At 40.7% G+C, this 23232-nt stretch overlaps 3 pseudogenes; 1 reads left to right on the forward strand and 2 right to left on the reverse strand.

Annotated features, from left to right (window-relative positions):
- Positions 1-384: 384 nt before the first annotated feature.
- Positions 385-19919, reverse strand: LOC115665189 (uncharacterized; annotated as a pseudogene).
- LOC115667653 (phospholipase D delta-like) lies at positions 5010-9074 on the forward strand (annotated as a pseudogene).
- On the reverse strand, positions 19117-21491 carry LOC130134532 (probable disease resistance protein At5g43730; annotated as a pseudogene).
- Positions 21492-23232: the final 1741 nt, after the last annotated feature.

Here is a 23232-nt window from a genome sequence, read left to right on the forward strand (position 1 = left end):
TAAAGCGACGATTCACATCCAAATCATCACAAAGGCAACACGGCAAGTTCAAATCATTAACACAGCCTCAATCACAGCCAATTTTCACGCAAACGTTAGCAATAGCTCTTAGCCTCTGCTGCCGATATAAAGCAACGGAAGACAGAGCACATGTGCTTTAGTTGAATGAAGAATGATTAGCTATAGCGATTGGCATTGGATATGAGTAAGGAGATAACAGAAGCAACATCAAGGAATGGAATCGTCAAAGCAAGCAGTCATGACTGAAGTTCGAGTACTTCAGCATTGCAGACCTTCTTTGGCGGCAGAACTGGTGGCGATCAAGAACCGGTGACGGTCAACAACAAAAGCAAGTAGTAGAGGATTCAATTGAAACCACCGAGAGAGTGACTTGGGGATGCTTAAAAAATCGCCCGAGTTCCTTCGATCAATGCTCTCTGTTCTTGCCCCCTCTCTGCGTGCCATATCATGTGGTGGCCAGCGATGGAGATGTTGTGGCTTCAGAAAAACTAATCATATTCTCTCTCTCTTTTGATCTTACTATTGTTTCCGGACTCTTTGTCATGTCCAAATCCTATGTTCCGTGTCTCATCTTTTTGTTCTTTTTTAATATCATTTTGTTAGTTTAACATTTTATCATCATAGTCCTATGCTTTCATTATAAGTTGTTGTTTGGTTATTGGTTCATCTATTAGGCACAACTCGAGAATCATTTATGGATTAACTCACTCGAGATATTGTTTATTTAAACAGCTGGATCTAATATTCAATCGACCTTAAAATGCTCTAATGAGGTCACTCTAGGCCTGAATTTGGCAATTTGATTTTTATTAAATTGGTTACTGGAGAATTTATTTACAATTAGGAGCATCATTACTGCTCGCTGGTTCACTTTTCAATTTTTTTATTAACAAAAAAGCAAGTCAAGTTATTGCCAAAAAAAAGAACAAAAAGAAAAAGCAAGTCAAGTCAAGAAGTACCTAAAGCTGCAGAAATTACGCGTGCAGTAATTGCCCATTCCATGCAACATGCATCATAGCGATTCAATTAGCATTCTTGGACCGTTGGATGGCAATAGACAAGTGTTGTGTGTCAGTAATTAAACGCTGAAGACAGAGTGATAAACACTATTTATCTTGATTTATCAAATATGAGATGTTTCTTTTAATATTACCATTTGTCAATATATACGTCAAATATGACATATTATATCATTACAGGAAGTTATAAATCACTACTTTATTAAATTCTCTCAAAACATCGTCATAATCCTCGACAAAATCTACATATCAATGAATAATTTTTATGGGCACGCATTACCAAACTGTTCGAAGTCATGGAATATAACTTGTTAAATATTGAAGTACGACAGAACATCTTTTTATAATGGGTATTTATACTATTCTTCAATCATAAGAGTTATCACATATTATATACTTGTTATGATTATTGTTGAAATATACACAATCATATAGTAGATTTCTCTTGAACATATCCTTTTTTCCCTTCTATCTGTAATAATGGTTAGCTTTATTATATCCATTTATATGTAAAGTGTATTACATAATCTCTCTCTCCCTATTGCATATAATCCACTGTTGACACCTAAATTTTTATCGACACATCAAGCACATATTTTGAAAAAAATAAGAAATAAATAATAGTAAAAAGAACAAAAACTAATAATAAATAAAAGAGAATAAAAATAAGAAGAGAGAGAGAGAGAGAGAGTCCGATTCGGCCTAGTTAGGCCCCCATCACCTAAGCATTTCAGTATGATCCAACAATTAAACCATGCTTATCTCCCCCCGAATCAGATCCACAAGCTTAAGCCTCACTTCCACCATCCTTCCTATTCCACACGAATCATTACGTTTCATAGGAGTTGAGAAGGAAGAGAGGGATTTTGATCTTCTAATCTGGTCTTCCACATAAAAAGGATCGTGTTAAGTTCCATCGTGCTTAGCTTTTGATATCAGTGAAGCTTTGTAGCAAATGGAGTGGAGGGAGAAAGGTTCCGTTGCACAATTGCGAAACTGAGTTGTAAAATCTATTATCCGTTGCCATTTCCTTGGTACCCACGTGTGCATAACATGATTACAGGCTCATGGAATGCAATGGTTTCTGGGTATTGTTAGAATGGGGATTTTCGCTGAAGCACTGGATATTTTGTCTGCTATGAAGTCGCAGGGGATAGAGATGGATTCTGTAATTCTACATAATCTGCTCACCATTTTTGCTCAGTTTGATGATGCATCGAGGAAGCAATTGAAGCGTATCACCTGATGGAAGAGTGTGAAGGGATTTCTCCATATAAAGGGAGTAAGGAGACGAGATTTCTAATTCGATTCTTATACAAATTCATTGAAAATAATTGGGGAAATCAACATGTAAAAGATATTAGCTACATGATCGATTTTTTCTTGAATTACGTGAAAATTTTCACCATCAGCAACAGGTGAAACTCGAATAGGGAAACAAGACGTCAATTGAAATCAACAATTTATTTACCAAAAACTAAACGCGAACACTGAAATTTACGGATGCGGGGTAGAAGTTACCTACTTTATTTATTTAAAGTTACCATTCTCTTTAAGATTTTACTGAGTACATGAAAAAAAAAAAAGAATGACCAACAGCTTTGCCACCATTTTTTTTTTCCTCCTCACCAACAGCAACAGATTTTCCCGAGAAAATCCTTGAGGTGTAACAGATGGGACGCCCTTCAGAGTCATGGCATAGAAATGTCGTCTTGCATGCGGTGAACAAGAAAAAGTTATCTGTAAAGAAACAAGTTATCATTTTAATATGGTCAATTAAAATTCCCAATTACATTACAAGGATTAAAACTATCCTGTTAAGTCCTCATATGTTGATATATGTCCAACGAATCTCGCAGTACTTAGACCTTTTGGAATTTGCTCGGCGGAGTGAGTGCCTGGATGGCCTCGGCTGTCCTCCCCCTTCGCGCCAAGACTCTCAAGGGCATGTTTTTGACGAAATTCAACCTTATTTCGGCAAGACTCCTGTATGTTCAAGCGAGTTTCAACAATTCCGAACGAATTACGGCAATTCCAAGTAAACTTCAGTGAATTCTAGCAACCTACAATAACCTTCCGGCAACACCTCAACAAAAATTCGGCAAATTCCAACACATTCCAGCAAATGATCAAGGTCCAATGTCGTAGAATTTCATGATCCAACTTGCAGTGCGAAAGACAATCAAATCACACAACCACTTTGGGACCAAAATATCAACAGAACCTTTCAATAAATGGAATCCTAAAATAAAGCTTCCATCAACACGACAAGCAATTGGAAAGAATAAAGGCGACCGAGTGCCAAATGAAATTACAAGATGACGAAACCATCTCATGTATTGACTAGTCCTCTTTGGCCTCGTAAAGCACATAATACATACACATTGCCCAACAGGTATTCAGAACATGGACCAAAATTTTCAGTTTAAACTCAGAACCCCACGGCCTTTGAACAAATACATGGCGAGGATGGCACAGATTGCAAGCTTCCAGTACCTACACTTCCGAAAGAAACGTGAACAGACAGAAATGATCTTCTCGACTGTGAGGTCAAGTGCTTACACATACCTCCTGAGTAATACCGTTCCGGCCATCTTGAATGTGTACACAGAGGAAGGTCCGACGAGGGCAACCGGTATTATCGAAAGCAACCGCGACGGCACCTCCTTGGCTTATACCGTCGCAGTCCCGCTTCTGGATTTCGGTGATGACTCAGCGACTTCCAGACAGCGGGCACGGCCTCACCATAGCACCGATTCTAATGGCCAGCAACGGGACAGAATAACGGATAGAGTGGCGACGTACTTGTGTGAAGCGACGAGAGAGAGAGAGAGAGAGATTAAGGTGATGAGGGGAACCAGGGAGTGAGAGGTAATAGAGGTGAGCGGCTGAGTGCGCTCTCTTCTCGTCTTTCGGTCATTTCATCGAACACTTCCGGAGCAGTATCGTACCATCCGAACATTCATTAGACGCGAGAGCAGCTTTGATTCTGATTCCCAGAGCTTGACGCGAGGACGATTCTCCGGGCAATGGCGAGTGAGCGCATACTTTAACTCTTTGAGTAGCGATGGCGACGCGGTGGTGGAGCGATGGTTGGAGTCAACCTGAGCCGGGACGTCCTTTTCCATGTGATTCGAACTTACTCCTTTGAGAGAACGAATCGAAGGAGCGCCTCCCGGTCAGAACAGCACACGATCGGAACCGCAATCGAAGTCATGGACCGAGACACCGGCCGACGAAGAGGAACCGCGACGACAATGATCGGAGGTGGAGCCGCTGTAGAACCGCTTGCTAAGGTCAAAACGCCGGAGAAAACTGATGCGAGACACGGTGGAGACGTCGGAACACTCGAATCGGCGTTGGCTGATTCACCTCCGGCGAACCTCGAATCAACGAAAATGGACTTCGGATTCCAGGTTCGAGCTTCGTTTCTTCCAGTGGTGCTGGCGGCCGGCGGTGAAGCCAGGGAGCAGAATCGGAATCGAGAACTTCCTCGTCCAATGACGAATATGCCCTTCTGGTTATTGCCATTTTAACCGAATTCAAAAGAGAAGGGAAAATCGGGAATGGGGCCCTAGGGAATAAAAAATTCTACCATGCTAGCTGTGGCGTAGTCGTACGACAATTTTTTTTTTATTATTATTGTTATTCTTATTTTTATTCATACATCGTCGGCAAAATTCAGGTGTCGACAATCCCAAACCGCGAGAACCCCTTGTGGGACGAGCGGTTCTGCATTCATGTGGCGCACCCGATCGTGAAGGTAGAGTTCCATGTGAAGGACAACGGCATGTTTGGGGCCGAGCTTATCGGGGTCATGGAGATCCTAGTGGCCAAGATCGTGTCTGGCGAAATGATCAATGATTGGTTCCCGATAATCGGTAACTTCGGGAGCTCCCCAGCCTTACCCAAAACTTCACATCTCAATCCAATTCAGGCCGGTCAGCGACAACCCCTTATACAAGGATGGTGTTGGGGTTGGGCCAAACGATGTGGGTGTACCAAACACATATTTTCCACTTAGGAAGGGGTGGGGATGTGACACTGTACCAAGATGCTCATGTCCCTGAAGGCAAGCTGCCTCAGATTTTGCTTGATGATGTGAAGATCTATGAGCAAGGCAAGTGGTGGGAGGACATATGCCATGCTATTTTGGAGGCCCACCACTTGATCTACATCATTGGTTGGTCCATTTATCATCCTGTGAGGCTTGTGAGAGAGCCCTCACCGGAATTGCCCAGTGGAGGAGAGCTTTCTTTAGGGGAGCTCTTGAAGTACAAGTCCGAGGAAGGTGTCCGGGTGGTCGTGCTCATTTGGGACGACAAGACTTCACACGACAAGTTCCTCTTGAAGACGGTAATACTAAACCATACTCACATGTAATTAAAGCATTGCTAAAACATGGAAATGTCTTTAAGGTTTTCGGGATGATTGGAATTCTGCCGGGTTGAGAAAAATTTGTCTGCCTGCGGTTTTCATCATTGTTGATTCGTTGGCAAGTGCAGTAGAGCGGTGGGAAGTCACAACCAATGCATCGATGGTGATAAGAGTCGCATGTGAACAAATTCTATTCTAAGTCTCATCCGTTTATTACTGGTGCACAGGATGGACTAATAGTTCTTTCTTTCGGCTAGCCTTTACAAAATGTAATAGGAGAATATGTTATATAGTGGCTCATGAGTGTCCTAATATATAATTCAACCCATCGTTTGGCCAAATTTCAAATCCATGCTTTTTGTTATAGAAAATCTGCATGTTTATTGACTTAGGAAATGATAGTTCTTTGTTAAGATCTCTCATCATTGAGACTAGGCATGTGCCCCGTTGTTGCGCAGGATGGCGTGATGCAAACTCATGACGAAGAAACGAAGAAGCTTTCTGACATTCGGGCGTCCACTGCGTGCTTGCTCCTCGTTATGCAAGCACCAAACTTAGCATTTTCAAGCAACGGGTATGTATCCTTAGACGTTTAGGTCAATTCTTAACCAAAATCTCATCGTTAGATTGCATCAAAAGCACTGCTTTTGCTGTATATTACCCGATTATTCCAGTTGGGTATAATTTCATGGAGAATGTTTTCCTTTCATCAGACAATCTGCGGAAGTTTGTTGATCTGTACCCACGCTATCCTAGATGCATGTCATGTGCTTTCTGGCCTAATGACCATCCATTTAGGACAGTTCTCATATAGGGGGGTTTTACAGTTTTGCAGAGGCTATCCATTCGATCAAAATCCGACATAAATTTATGAAAGTGTTGGTTTAATTTGTTGGTGTATGGATCTTTTGTAGTCCAGGTGGTGGGGACCCTGTGCACGCATCACCAAAAGTGCGTGGTTCTCGACACTCAAGCCTCGGGAAACACTGCAAAATAACGGCTTTCATTGGCGGGTTGGACTGATGCGATGGCCGATACGGCACTCCTGAACACAGGCTCTATAGCGATCTTGACACCATCTTCAAGATTGACATTCACAACCCCACATTCACGGTAATTATGCTTATGTTTACCTTCGCATTGTTATGACATTTATATGGCATATTCTGATCCTGAGAAGTACTTGCTTTTTCCGATAATTGTAGTCCACTGTCAATGTCCCAAGGCAACCGTGGCATGATCTACATTGCAAAGTTGAGGGACAAGCTGCGTATGACATATTGAAGAATTTTGAACAGAGATGGAAAAAGGCGGCATGAGAATGCTCTCTTAAGGCTCGACAGGATTTCGTGGATACTTTGTCCCTCGACAAGCCCTGATGGCGACAAAAAAGTACAAGTTAGGGACGAAGACGACCCGGAAAATTGGCACGTGCAGGTTGGGAAAATTTACATAAAATTAATTACCATTTTCAAGGGACTTCAATCGTAAACAAAATGAAGTGTAACAACCGTCTTTCATTTCTATTTTATGTTGGCATAGGTCTTTAGATCGATTGATTCGGGATCTGTAAAGGGATTCCCGAAGAGCGTTGAAGAAGCTGCAAAGCAAGTAAGTTTTAGCTACTAATACCATGCCACTAGATTTGCAACAGGCCGTTATATATGTATAACTCAAAAAGTTTTGCTTGCGTTACAGTCGCTCTTCTTTTTTATGCACAATCTTTAGTGTTTTTGAATAGAGATTGAAGTCCACAATGATAATATTGCTTCTTTCAATCTCTTCATGGTTGCAGAATCTTATATGTGGAAAGAACATGAAAGTAGACAAAAGCATTCACACGGCGCACGTGAAAGCGATTAGATCGGCGCAACACTTCATCTACATTGAAAACCAGTATTTTGTTGGCTCTTCCTATCATTAGCCATTATACAAAAATGCAGGTATAAGATGCACATTTCTATTCATTCTGACTGAATGAGTTGAGCGAGCAACAATTCCTCTAGTAATTAGTATTCAGACTTTGCTGCCTCTGGGGATTGTGAATAAGCTAATAATAGCTAAAACTCACTATATAAGACATTGAAACTGAATTTCGATTCAATATGTTATATTTCTGAGACCAACTCTCCAAACTTTTTAAATTTCGATTTTTTCCTCCATGTTCTAGTATTGTTTTGGCCCATCTAATTTCTTAGAGTTTAAGTTTTGATGGCAACCAATGCGTGATATGGTTTTGACAAGCAGGTGCAAACAATTTAGTGCCGATGGAGCTGGCATTGAAGATCGCAAGCAAGATAAATGCAAACGAGCGCTTCTGTGTGTATATAGTAATACCGATGTGTCCAGAGGGTGTCTCTACTAGTGCTGCCGTGCAGGAAATTCTCTTCTGGCAGGTCAGATCAAGTATAAACTCTTTCATCTTGCAATGAAATAGTGATGACATATGCCAATCGATAATGGTATTTCAATATATATGACGTCCTAGCAAATTGAAACTAAATAACATGACGAAGGAAATTAAGCCGAAAACGAAGTGATCCAAGCAGACCAAGCCTAGCTACTTAAAGGGGAAAATTTGAGATCAGACTTTGTTTAAGTCATTTTAGTATTTCTCTCCAAGATATGACGATATGAATTGATCAGCATTCACTATTTTCGTGTGTTTATAATGTGGACAGGGACAAACCACGACGATGACGTACAAAATTATCGCCCAGGCTCTAGAAAAAGCTGGGTTGTCACACAATTACCATCCATTAGATTACTTGAACTTCTATTGCCTAGGCAAGCGGGAGCCGTTGTCCTCTTCACAACCTTCATCCCAAGCAATGAATCAACAATCCGAAAATAATGCCATGGTATATGTCTACTCTTTTCATGGATTCTTCCTTTGACTCATCTGTTAAAAAAGTAAAACCAAAAAAAGTCATTAAGAACTATGGTTTCTGCATGAGTGGTAAAAAGACTTTTGGTTGAAGCATGTTGTGGTTTCTATTCATGCAGGCGTCGGTTCAAAAGTTTTCGCAGATTCATGATATATGTGCATGCCAAGAGGATGATAGTAGATGATGAGTATGTGACCATGGGATCGGCAAATATCAACCAAAGATCTCTGCATGGCTCAAGAGACATTGAGATCGCGATGGGGGATCATCAGCCGCATCACACTTGGGCCGGGAAAAAGAGGCATCTGCATGGCCAGGTTAGTTACATCGGGTTAGCCTCTCATCTGAATAGCATAAACTAGGCGAACACCCGAGCGAGTGCAGCGAAATTCATTTAAAAACTTAATCTTGTAAATAATTATGTCAACTTATGCTATGCAGGTTTACGGTTATAGGATGTCGCTTTGGGCGGAGCACTTGGGAGATTTAGAGGACAGCTTTAGGGAACCTCAAAGCATTGAATGTGTGAAGAGGGTGAACAGAATAGCCAAATGGAATTGGAAAGCTTATGTGGATGAGGACCAACATAATCCCAAGGAAATGAGAGGGCACCTGATGCAGTATCCCATCCAAGTGATTTTGGGTTAAATCTCAGTAATTTGAACAACTGAAATTGAGAAACCTGAGTAGAATGAGCCTTCATGAGCATGGCAAAGCAAGTTGTGATTCAGATAGATACTCTCTACTATTTAAAGCAAGTTGGGGGCATGACATGCGATGTCATTGTTGTATAAAATGCTTTCGGATGAGTTGATGTTATTGTGTGAACATTAAGATAATTTCGTATGGTTCATCAAGTTCTTCTTGGCTAAGTGTTTTCCATTCGAGATTTGTAGCATAAACTTCTAAGAGGGAAAAGATTCAACTTTTTCAGATCATAAAATTTTTTCTTGCTAGCCTTGTCGATCGTAGGGTCTTTCTCCACCAGGTTTATCGAGAAGGAGGAAACCTATTTTGATATTTTTTGAGACAAAAAAACTAAGTGATATTATTAAAAATGTATTTTTAGTTAGTAAACTCGATGAAATCTAATTTGTGAATTTTTGAAAGAGCCTAAAAATATAATATATTATACTAAAATTGACGTCAAGCACATTAAATCCATTCATATTTAAGTAAAAATATTCTTCTTTTTCGAATAATTTTTGAAGAGCTTTGTCCAGAGAAAAGTAAACGTATAGAATAATCTCTTGGTAATATACAATACTAAAAATGCTCTTTGCTCATTAACTACATTCAGTTTTAATGAGTTTTAGGCTCCGTTCGTTTGGCGGAAAATATTCTCCTTTTGGAAAATATTTTCCTGGAAGTCATTTTCCTGAAAAATATTTTCCCGGAACATAATTTTCCGGTGTTCGGCGACCAATATGAAAAAGTTTCGGAAAATATTTTTTGCCGGCGGCCGGCGGCGGCGTCCGCGGCGGGCGCGGCGGCGGAACCGATAGCCAACGTCCGGCGTCCGGCGGCGGCCGGCACCGACGACCAACGTCCCGGCGGCGGCCGGCGGCGCCGACCGGCGACCTTAGTGAAGAAGAAGAAGAAGAAGCTCCGGAAAATGATTTCCGCTTTTGAAGAAGCGGAAGTCATTTTCCGTAGACTTAGGCTATTTTGTGAGGGGGGGAAGGAAAATATTTTCCCACGGAAAACGTTTTCCGCCCCCCGAACACCGGAAAACCCGGAAAATATTTTCCGGGAGAATATTTTCCGCCAAACGAACGGAGCCTAAGAGTAAAATTTCTTGATAACAACAAGTGCAATTGACTTTACGACTGATAATATTTCATGAGGAACTTTTTGAGATATTGGTATAATTATAAGCATCACATCTAAAAATATCCAAGTCTAGAGTAGTAAATAGTTAAATTAATTCCGCAAGAACGAGAAAATATTAATGTTTATGAATTCTTATAAAATTGACTCTATTATGCACGACATATGATGTTATATATATAGAAGAAAATATGAAGGGTAACATGACCGAAGGTTGAGAATATTAATATCTGCTTTAGTGCTAAAATTGTTGGCGCACCTGAATATTGTCGAGTTGCATGCTATTTTTGAATAAGTTACACGCGGCCAAATAAGAGAGGAAAGGTTGAAAATATCCAAGCGATAGAATTTTTTTTTGTTAAAACGGTAAGGATGGGGATCTTCTGTCGAAAAAAAGGATTTGTAATGTTAAATAAAAATAAATACATATTGCTCCGGAGTATGTGAGCAAGCGATTTGGTTGACGATACCATTTATCTTTAATCGTGCCCAAAACTCGAGTTCATTAAGTTCTCCTCCTCTAGTCACCATAACATATATATCAAAAAGTTTTCTCTCTTGAAAAATAGTTCAAACCGAAGGAGACTTTAATTGAGTACCTCTTGTCTAGACAAATAAATAGCCTCTTTGTTAGGAGTGTTGAGTTTAAAAATTGTACTTACTCAAATGAAAACATACATGACCGAGAAAAATTTCAATACGGCCAGGTGCGTATATTAAACCTGCCTATTATAATAGAGCATGTATTTTCTAATATTAAGGGAGAGTGATTCTTTTTTACTTACTAAGTGGTTCGATATTATCACGAGAATGCACTTGATTAGGATTTTACACGACATGCCCAGGAGACAAACCAGAGCAGTGAATAGTGAAGGAATTAGTCACAACCTTCGTGGGAAGTGTACAAGAGATTGCAGAAAACATAATATCATATTTACCGGACACGTTATTCTATATTGCCAGACACTGTTTTCCATTGCAATAGTCACAAACTTTGTGGCTACACCACAAAAATATTAGTAGCATTCCTCCTCACTTCGTTCGCTGCCCGAACGAATCTGGTCGATGAAAGCGTCAAACGAATCATCTACCCGACAACGTTGGACTGGGTCTACCAGTAGTCGCAGTCCCGAGCTTCGCCTTGGTTCGGCTCTGTTCCGCAGCTGTATACATACAAGTCTTCCATAAGTGGGGGAATTCCGCAGTGTATTTCTCAGGTAAGAAGCTCCTGAATTTCGGCAAATTTATGAGGCCAAGCTTAGTTAACTTGGAGAAGGTGATTGTCGTACCGGTTGCTTCTTTACATTCTCCATGGCCAGCAATTAGTTCCACATTTTCACAATCCTGCACCTGCAGCATTCCGACTTGCCCGAGAAATTCGGCTGTGAGGGTTGGAAAAAGTATTTCCAAATGTGGGCAATGCGAAGCCCTCATGAACATAAAGTTTGGAAATGGGACGTTTGGGGGGCCATCTTACTGCCAAATGCGTCTCAAGTTTTCCAGAGAGCTCAAATCGAGGTGCCTCAATTTATTGCTCTTTATAAATGTTCCATCACTTTTGTATATGATCTCGATCGAACGACATGATTCCACTAAAAGGCTCTTGAGACAGCACTGCAACCTCTTCCACATATGGGATGGGGCAATACGTTGGAGATTGTCACAGTATCCCAAATAAAGGCTATCCAATTTGCAAAAGGAATCGATGGACTTTGATTGTTCCGTAGCTCTTTGCATTGAATGCCTCTAATTACTAGTTCTCTTAAATTGGGAAATGTAACCTGCACAAGGATAAAGTGAGAACAGAAGATAGTAGTCTCTATCAGATTGCAGCCAACTGTACCTTTTCATTTACCTTTCATTTCAAGCCACATTCAATTTCAGTCTAGATTTTCAATCTCGATTTTCATTTAATTTCTCATAGCATTCTTTTCCATTTCATGATATTAAATTTGATTAGAGCTTTGTAATTTGGATGAATGACCACCCTTCAATGTCTCACTTAAAAAAATAACTTGATAGTCTTTTGTTACGCAACAAAATCCCCCGTCCCCCCCCCCCCCCCTTTAAGGCCAATGGAAATATTAATCTCTTTCATTACTAATTTATTTTTTCGATTGTCAGATTTAATTAATCAATTTAATTTTTGTGATGAAGCTTCATAAATCACCATATTGATATTTTAAATAGAAATACTATTCAGATGAATTTCATGAACTCTCTCTCTCTCTCTCTCTCTCTCTCTCTCTCTCTCTCTCTCTCTCTCTCTCTCTCTCTCTCAAGGAATTAATACTAAATGAAGTTACATGCTGTATTTGAGAAGTTACACACGTTTAAACAAGAGAGGAAAGGTTGAAAATATTTAAGCAACATAAAACGCAACGTTAAGTAGTAAGGATGGGGATCTTTTATCAAACAAGGATTTGTAATAATCAATAAGAATAAATAAATAATTTGGCACAAGCTTGCCAAATGAATCAGCATGGACATCCAAATTTCTAAAAGCAAATTTATCCTCGTTAACAAGTGTAGCCACGCAACATGTATAACTAATTTTCATTGACTAATTATATAGAGATTATCTCTATTGAAAATAGTTCAAAAGAATAATGTAACCTTAAAAAATCATTCAATAAAATGGGGGGCTTTTTATTGTGTACTTTTTCTCGATACAAATAAATTACTTTGGGAAAAACCACAAAATAACGGCTTTCATTGGCAAGTTGGACCCATGGGATGGCCAATGGCCCAATACAACTCTCTTGAGCACAAGCTCTATAGCAATCTTGACACCATCTTTAAAAATTGACATTCACAACCCCAAATTCGCGGTAATTAAGCTAATGTTTACATTTAGCATTGTAATAACATGGATACATTATTTTCTGATCACGAGATCTATGTGGCATGATCTACATTGCAAAGTTGAGATAACATTTAATACTCTCGTTTCAATTCAAAGGAAGCAAAAAAGAGAATTTATGCATGTAGCATGACCACCTATCAATTTTTCAGGCTGTGACGACTGAAGCAAAGTCAGAGCAATTCAGAGGCAAGTGTCTTTGATAAGTTACCCATTGCAAACAATGAATGATTAATATCGCCTCATCGTTGTGCACTAATATATTCAACTATAAATATACCTAGAGTTGCTTTTATATTACCCAATTCCTACATTTATTCCCAAAGCAAGGAGCACGGAGGTATGATTTGACTCCACAGAAATGCATCTACTATACATCTTTGCCACAATTTTTTAGTCGTTTAGTCCATACATCATCTAAATCCACAAGCTCAACTGTCCAATATCTCTACGGTTTGTGACCCTGCAACACTCGTTCTGCCGAACTTACTAAATCATTAGGTGACAAGTATGAAAATGGAGTAATTACTCATAGACCACCACCAGTTCAGGTATGGGAGGCCGGAAGGTAGAATGCATGATCGCAATAGAAACTATGACCAACCTAGATATGACCGGCAAGGAGTTCAAGTGCCAAATAGACAAGGGAGCCCTCAAAATTGGTTATCAGGGACCTATGCAGCAGGATGCTCCGCAAAATTATTCTCCCCAGCAAAATTATGGTCCCCCGGGGCAAGGTGAAAGAAGAAATCCCATGCCAATGAGCAATATGGATTAAGCCGCCAGGGGAAGGGACCTATATCAAGGACAGAGAAGAGATCCGGTGCCTTCATATTAGGGAAATTACAATCAATAGGGTCATAACAACTACTACTATCAGCAAACGGAGAGACCTGCCCCAAGGAGATAGATGGAGCTCTGTACCGCCAGTGCAGAATGATTATAGGAGAGACAATCGGAAATATACACCTACTTATGGCAATATCAAGCATACATCTCATCGATTTAATCATGCACATGCAATATCACTTATCCATGGGCAATAAAAAAGGCAACCAAACTAAGACAAAATCCATCTAATTCATGCTTATTCCACAAATTTTTCCAGCACACGTTTAGAATTGTAACAGAGCATCCAAGACTGCAAATCGTCATTGTTTGATGACTAATTGACATGAATTGAAGCTGTATCTTCCTACAAGCGCATATGAGTCTACTTGATCAAAATGGCACGAATCCAAGACCAAATTAATACCGAATTTGAAAAAAGCAATCAAGGTCAGCATGCAATACTTCAATGCTACCATATTCAAGTTCGGTTATGGCTATAAGTCTCGTAAAATTGGCACGAGATTGACCATATTAGTTTCCTAGCATGAACATATATGATCCCATAAACAAACTAGCCTCAAGATGGAATCAAAAGCACACCAAATCAGAGATATCAAGACACAGTTAGCATACACGGCTCGATTTCCAGTAGAATTTAATTCATTCATGACATAATTTCTTTTCAAGGGAACATGGAATTCACCATAACACAATCTTATATCACTACACATGCTTACTTGAGTGGAATAGCATAAAAGCAAGGATGAATTGACATCAGCTCAGGGCCTCAACAGTCACGAATCAGCATGTATTGACAAGGTTCCAGCAGATTCAAACAAGTTCGAAATTGAATACCTATGATTTTTTTATGAAGAAACAAAACTCAAATACGCTTTTATGACCAGAATAGATCAACAATCTAGTAAAGAAGGAAATTCTCGGTCAAGAACTCAATCAAAACACACACTGATTCAGTACAGGAATTTCATCAAACAAGTCATCTGCATTTCGGCCAAGGAGCACCAGATCAAATCATCAATACAGCGTGAATAACAACCGATTTTCACACAGACGGTGGCAGTAGCTGTCAGCATCTGCTTCGTAAATAAAGCAATTGAAAACAGAGCAAATGTGGTTTAGTTGAAGGAAGAATGATTAGCTATAGCGATTGACATCGGATATGAGTAAGGAGACAACAGAAGCAACGTCAAGGAATGGAATCGTCGAAGCAGGCAGTCATGACCAACGTGCCATATCATGTGGTGGCCAGAGATGGAGGTGCGGTGGTGGCTGTTGGTGGATGGAGGGCGACGGAGAGGACAATGAAGATCAAAAGGAATAGCCGAGGGCTAGAGAGAATTTGCTGAGCTCCTTCGGCGTGTGTGAATCGCCGAGGGCTAGACAGATATGTCGTCGTCCTCGTCGTCGTTGTCGTCGTCGTCGTCGTCGTCGTCGTCGTCGTCGTCGTCGTCCTTGGTGCCTCGGTCTGGCTCTGCTCCACAGCTTACTATACTCAAGTCTCGCAAGGATGGGAAGTCCTCAGAGTGCGGTGATTTCAAAGAGTATTTCTCAGGTAAGAAGCTCCTGAATTTCGGCAACTCGAAAAGTCTAAGAGCAGTTAACTTAGAGAAGACGATTGTCATGCCGGTCGCTTCTTCCCATTTTTCATGGCCAGCAATTAGTTCCATATCTTCACACAACTCCACCTTTAGGTCTTTGATTTGCCCGAGAAATTTCACCGTGAAGGTAGCGAAAAGCATTTTCAAACGGGAGCACCTCACAGCCACCACGAATCTCAAGTTTGGGAACGGGATGTTTGGGACACCATCGGACTGCCAAATGTATCTCAAGTTTTCAAGATCACTCAAAACCAGCCACCTCAATTTACAACTCTCTGTATCCGTCCCATCTCCTTCGTATATGATTTCGATCGAACAGCATGAAATCACTCGTAGGATCTCGAGACAGCGCTGCAACCTGTTCCACATGTGGGACGGGGCGATACGTTAGAGATTGTCACAGTTCTTCAATTCAAGAGAATTCAATTTCGAAAAGGAATCGGTGGGAATTTGATCGTTCCATAGCTCTTTGCACTAAATGCCTTCAATTTTTAGTTTTCTTATATTGGGAAATGTAACCTGCACGAGGATAATGTGAGAGAGGAGGATAAGCAGGACAAATTTATTACATTGTTCGTTCTAAAACATGATAATGCAAGAATACGGATGATCACAGTAGGGGATAGAGCGAACCATCTCATTGAACAATGGTTGTGGGGATTCATCATTTTCTTCGGCCGTCTCGTCTAACTTCCTCTTGACACTTGTACGACTCCGGATGAACGCTCCAAAGTTAGGGCACCGCAAAATACGTAGATGACTTAAGGAAGGGAAACTCATCACATTTGCCTTTGATCGACCACCTTCTTCCTCAGGAACCACTTCCTTCAACTGTTCGCATTGCCTAATGTATATCCACTCGAGTTTCTCTAGCGTTGTGGCTGTGAAATTGGGGAAGAGATATTTCATGTCAGAGCAATTCGTAACACTGACAACTTTTAGACTAGGAAAACCCAGAATCATTTGGGAGTCGCTCTTCACCAGGCTTCTCATCTTTCCTGCTTCCCTCACGCTCATTCCTTCCAATTTGGGGAGCAATACAGTTGTTTGTTCAGTATTTGCATCAAGGGACCCACAATCAAATAATGAGTCTAGGGAGGGACAGTTTGCAATCTCGACACTATTAAGGTTGTGCAATCTCCTCCCTATGATTGTAGAAGGGAAGACGTTGAGTAGCTCAAAGCAATTTTCAAGGGTGAGGGTGGCTAATTTGCAGAAGGAACTTTCGGGAAGATCACCGTGCCATATCCTTTTGAAGGATCCTACTTTGTGAAAGGATAACCTCTCCAAGCTTGGTAAACTAACCTGCTCATGAGAGTTATACGTTAGATCATAGCTATGAAACATTTGACAATTTGGCCTACTCCTAACGATCTATTTGATGCGATGGAAGAATGAATTTTCATCAGTGGCCTTACTCTAACAAATGTAAACATAAATAATAAACACATATTAACTAATAAAACCAAATAAAATTCTTCAAAGAGATTTTAGTACTTGCCCCACCATGCGTGTACCTATGACTGTAATGGGTATAATCTCAAGAGAAGGCATTTGTACCTTTTGATCAAAGAAGGAATCGGAGTAACCATCTTGGGAATCTGAAGTAGCGGTTACTGGATCTTTGTTTCCATGAGGATATGAGAAGAATTTCTCCATGGGACAGTTATGTATATATAGTCCCTCTAGGAGCGGGAATTCTATAACGTCATTTGTCCCTTCATCTCTTCCTTCTTCATCTACAATCACCGCCTTCATATTTGGACAATCCTCCACTTCAATGTCTCTAAGCTCCCTAAGACATTTAGCCACAGACACCGGAAAGAGAAATGCCAGCCCCGTTTTTATGACCACGAGTTTCTTCAGGCTTCGAAATACCGATATTCCGTGTAATTTTACATCCTGTTTCCACATGCACCGCAGATTGGGTGACTCACTTATTGTCATTTCCATTAGCTGAGAGAGAATCTCGACAACTCTCGTGACTTTTAGCTCCCCCAGGTCGAAAACTGCTTCCGCTGATGGAGAACTCCTAATTTCCAATGACTCCAAATTCGGCAACTTCAGTATCCAATCTGATTTAAAAAAACTCGACTTGGATCTAGACTCCCTTATCTCTATCGATTTCAGATTGCTGTGTTCTAATGGAGGTTGACCGTAGAGTATCTTTTCCAGGTCGAGGAGTCCAACCATCACCAGGGATTCCAAGCTAGGGAATGAAACCTAAACAAAGCGCCACAAATGGAACTCGTTAAAGGTGCCTTTATTGCAAATAAAGCTACCTTTCAAGAAAATGCTTTCAAACTTTTTCATTTATTTGAACATGGGGAAAATGAATCGGTCAACAAAATTTTATTTATTTTTCTCTATTGGCCGAAAATCTCATGCTAAAATCCAAAAAAAATAAAAAAAAACAAAATTTTCTTCCGTGAGAAGGGAAATCATTTTCATGAGGATATCCTCGCCGCTACCATGCTGTCAATGCAGCACGAACTGCACGGTGACGTTCGCATGACATGTTGGAATCAGATGCAAATTGCATGTTAGGTGGGACACGAATTATGTGGACTTTCTTTGTTACGTGGCTCCTCGTTCGCCCCCAACTTATTTAATCTCCTGACATCGCTTTCTTTTATTTTGAAATTATTGAATTTTATTTATTCATTCAAGATTCATTCTCGCATTCATTCATTCATTCATTCTGCACACTATTTTTTCATCTCGTTAAAAATGTTGAATAAATAATAAATTAGTCACATTAAAAACCCAAGTTATCAGTGCAATTATCTAACGTTGAAAATTTAAAAAATAAAAATAAAAAATCAGTCGTGAAAAGAGGCTTCCCTCTAACTATAGTTTGAACGTGACTCAGAATATATGGTCTGTGTTCTATTTGAGAGGATTTTTTTTTATTTGTAAATCAAAATTTGAATCAAATTGTACAAATAATCAAAGTTTAATGCAATATGTACTAACGTTCAGTGAACACCAATATCATCTCATCCTAATAGGACAAATTGACAAGGGGAAAAAATGCAAAAAAAGTTACCTGGATTGGAGTATCCTCTGATGTGATTTCAGTTCTGGCGCAAAAGCTCGTCATATTTGGTAACTGATCCAGTACCAAATGGCGTACTTTAGGCAACGCAACTCTGTTATCGGCGGAAACTATATCTTCTCCTGCATCATGTGTGATAATGGATTGCATTAAGTCACAGTTCCATACTTCAATCTCTTCCAGCTGTACAAATCTTTGCATATCTGAAAGACACCACAATTATTTCAATCGGCCGCACTGTTCGACGTTTACAGCTTTCAATTTGCTGAAGCAATCTGGTGCGATAGGGCCATGGTATATCTTCTCCAAATTAACAAGATTTTTAAGGAACAAAGACCCTAACTTCATAAAAGCAGTGAGAGGGAGGCCATCAGATGAGTTGGCAATGTACTTGATTGAGGGGCTGTTGCCAATGTGGAGATACTTCAGTTCTCGGAATCCTTGGGTGCACAATTCGTGAGCACTCTTTTTGAACTCACTCAACTTGCATAAATTCAAGCATTGAGTCTTCTGCAGAGCTTTCTGAACCCATTCTCTTGAAAGAATATTGTCGCACCCTTCCAAATTGAGCTCCATGGTTTTCAAACCTTCAAATTCCCTCCCGGCAGCAACTCCTATCCTGATCCAAAATCTGACCAGGTTCCCAAATGGCAGGTCACCATCCTCCAAGAGTGTGATGGGACGAGGAATCGAAATTTCTAGAGATGTTAGCTTAGTCAAGCTCTTCAACTCGGCAAGCCCAGCACTACATGATTCCAACGGTATTTCATGTCCGCCCATCCATTTATCAAAGCTTCGCATCATATGTAACTCTTCCAAGTTGATTAAGCCTTTTAGGGCTCCAGGCTCGATTATCCCAAGTGAGCGGCAGTTGCTTAGATTCAATGATTGCAGATTCGTTAGTTCCCCGATTTCTTTAGGCAGCCTAGAAATTTCAGACCCTGCGAAGCTGAGAATCCGCAATGCTTTGAGCTTGCCAAGAATTGCAACGTCCGCCACATAGCAATTTATGCTTAATGACCGGAGGTTCCCAAGAATTTCCATTGAAGAAGGTAAACTGGTGATAGACATGGAGCAAAGACATAGGGCTCGAAGCTCCTTCATATGTGTGAAATCCATTCTACTGCAATCTTTCATAAAGTATTGTTCCGACAACATGAGTATCTTTGCGTGGGGAAACCGACACGGCATTATTTCAGCAAGCCTATCATTGCCAACATTAAATAGGCCTGCCCAACATTCCTCAAGCTTTTCCTTTGGCCATGAGGCGTAATTGCTGTTAATCATTAAGGAATGCTGACCACTAAATGCATTCGAGACAACCACCTCACTGTAAAGATCATGTATGGTCACATTGTCCTTGTCATTGCCACCATCCAGCAACAAACAAACGGAATGGAGTTCATTGAGCATATTATTCAATCTATCCCTTGAATCTTGTATTGTCCTTCTGAATTTTTCGAACAAGCCCAAACCCATGCCTAGAACCAATAGAGTTTCGACTTGAAGCCAATAAGACCGCAGAGCAAGAATAAGGACTTGGTGTCCTCACTCTTCAAATGGTTGTAACTCAACATCACTATGGTTTCTATAGTTGACTCATCTATTTTTATCACAGCGTTTCTCCATGCGGACACATCACTATCTTTCAAGGTGCTCGCGACGGAGATAATCAGAAGAGGCAAACCTACAAGCTTCTCCACCACTCGAGGGGCTATTGCTTTCAATTCCTCATCGTCCTTGAGCCTGTCGCCGACCGTCTTTTCAAATAGCCTGAAAGCTTCAACGTTATTTAAGCCTTCAAGAAGAAATGTTCGATCAGCACGCATCTTCTGCTCCAGAACATCGCTAAATCTCGATGTGAGCAGCAATTTGCATAACTCCTGAAGGAATTCCGACCGCCTTCAAATCAAGTTCCTCCCACAGGTCGTCCAATATTATGAGAACCTTCTCACTCGGATCCCTCCATAATCTCTCCAACAGACGATTTCCTCTGCCCCCTTCACTTTGCATGTCCTTCAGATCCAGTTTCAAATAATCAGCGATCTCGTCTTGGATATTTTTCAAGACATAATTCTGTGAGACTTTCGCTTTGACGATCATGTGGAATGGTCCCCCCGCTTCCCTGAGTTTCTTCTCGACTTCCTCCAACAACGTAGTCTTCCCCACGCCGCCACGCCCATAGACCCCAATCACTTTTAGCTTCTCATCATCCAGAGCTTTCATTATGCCCTGCAAGATGGAAGCTCGCGAATCGGTGATGGTGTCGCCCCCATCACTGGCCGACGAATTCACGCCAGGATCGCCAGCCACCTGCCCTGGCGGAGCACTCTCGTAGGAGACACTCTCAAATTTACCACGCAGAATGAGTGACTTGATGTCCTGGACTGTCTTCCTTGCGTCCCTGCCGAGACGATAACGCTCCTTTGGGTTGGGAAGCCACCCGTAGAAGCAAGTTTTCTTGGCTCTTACATCGTTATCCAACACGCCTCGTGCCTTGTTGGCAGCGGTCTCTGCTTCTTTCTTCCATCTGTTAACTTCGCGTGTTATCTCCCTCATGTTGTTTTTTTGAGCATCATCGACGGAACGCTGCACCCTAACCCTCGCGTCCTCCAGCTTCTCAAGTTCTTTCTCAAGTTGGCCAACGTGGCTGTCGCAGAATATCACGTAGCCGCATTGACGACCGACCGGAGCCACCAGGTACTCCGCCACTTTGGAAGCTGCAGACAGAACAATATCCGCCATTTCGCCTCCTTTTCGACTTCTACTTTTCTGGTTTTCTAGTAAGAGAATTGAAAGTTAAGAAATTAGAGCTGCTGAGAAAAGCAGAGCTGATGGAACCCAGAAACGAAATGAAATGACCGAGCAGGAAAGATTCAATAGGATGAATCCACAGCCACGAAAAATTAGGTGAAAAGAGACAGCTTCTAGCAATTGGCGCAGAATTGAGATCGAAATCCAAAGGGAGGAAGTGATCATTTAGAGTTGCAACGATCAGAAAGAGGAGCACATGGCTTTAATAGAGGGAGCGTTACTATGTTACCCACGCATAAACCCACCCCTGGGCCCATGTATAGTGACATTAATTCTTAATTTCCCGTGGATGCCCTCCCGTCACCATTGGTTGAGGTGAGTGATTTCATGCACCGTCTTACACCGTAAAAAGGTTTTTTGTAAATGTGCATCTGTTTTGATTCAGGCAGTCCACAATTTCATTCTTTTTTCGAATAGCTGAACTACGATGAAAAAAGATGAGCATTTCCCTAGAGATTAGCCTTTTCTTGACATCAAAATTTCCTGATTCATCATTCCACTCTTGTGCAGTATCAGTCATAAATCCAAATCCATCCAGTTATTGAAGAGCTAATTGAGTTTTAGATGCATAAATCTGTTGTACACGATGACACCTAAAGATTACTTAATATATTACAAATCTACCACAAACATATTACTTATCATGGTATTTTGTTACTGGAGTAGCTACTGTATTTGTTACAAAGTTATATGCCGAACTAGTGGATTATAACTTATAAACTTTGGAATCTCATGCTAATTTGCACATAACCCCAATCCAAAGGTTGTCTCTTTGCGTATGTATATATGTGCGCTCATATATTGATAGAACCGGTTCTTGAAAATGTAAAATCAGAAGTTGGCGTGAAGAAAACCGAAATAGCAGCCATCCGGTCACCTTGGAGTTTTCTTCCAACATCTAATTATTTCCAAAACTTTTTTTTAAGAAAAAGAGAGCATTTTCAATCTTATTAGCTAATTAAGAGCGTCTTGTGCCGTGTAAGCATCTACTTGAGTTTTTTTCTAATTTTACAATGGTAAAAAATGCACCAAAAGTCTCTAAACTGTTGCAAATTGTTCAATTGGACCTTTCAAATTTTTTTTTGTGCAATCAAGCCGTTAGATTATATATATATTTGTTGACACCTATTTTTAATTTGCCCAAAATTAATTGCACAAAATTTAGGAATTAATTTTCTTTAATTCCTAAAACAAAAAAATATTTCTATTTAAATGCATTGCATATAGACATTAGGCATATGTGCATTAATAGGGTCTCTTAGAGCATATTTTCTTAAATTTTAAACAAAAAAAAAAAAATCGAAATCGATTCGGGCCGGGTCGGGGCTGGGCCGACCCGGCCCTTTTCTTCCTTTTTCTTTTTCCTCCTGCGCGGGCCCAGCCCGTTTCCTTTTCTTTTTTCCTCCGCGCGGACTGGGCCTGGCCCGGCCCAACCCCTTCCTCTCTTCCTTCTCCCTCGCCGGTCGCTCTCTCGCCCTTGTTCTCCCCTGTTCGCGATGGCAGCATGACGCACGGCGGCGTTGCTCCTCGGCGTCGCTATCCGGCCAGAGTAGGGCCGAGGCAGCACGCCACAAGGACTGGCCATTAAGGCCAGTCCCGTCTTCCCCATTTCCCGGGCTTCTTTTTTTAAATTATGTTATATCTAAGTGTTTAATTTATCGTAGTATTATTATGCATATTTTTGTCTTGTTTAAATTAGACAAGCCTGAGAATTGCGCGGTAATATTTTGCATGTTAGTTTTTATTATCACTGTATTATTATGCATGTTTTTAATACAATCGCATGAGTTGTTGTGTTTTGAATGTCATCTGACTTAGTTAAGGTTAGAACCTTAGGCTGCATGAATTGTTATGTTGTTGACTGCTAATCGTTTCTGATTATGCACTCGCTTGATCACCTCACATGTTAGGA

This window comes from Syzygium oleosum, unplaced genomic scaffold (genome assembly GCF_021117445.2).
Source record: "Syzygium oleosum isolate NSW1041296 unplaced genomic scaffold, Sole_v2.1 Sole_v2.13, whole genome shotgun sequence".
Classification (NCBI taxonomy): Eukaryota; Viridiplantae; Streptophyta; class Magnoliopsida; order Myrtales; family Myrtaceae; genus Syzygium; species Syzygium oleosum.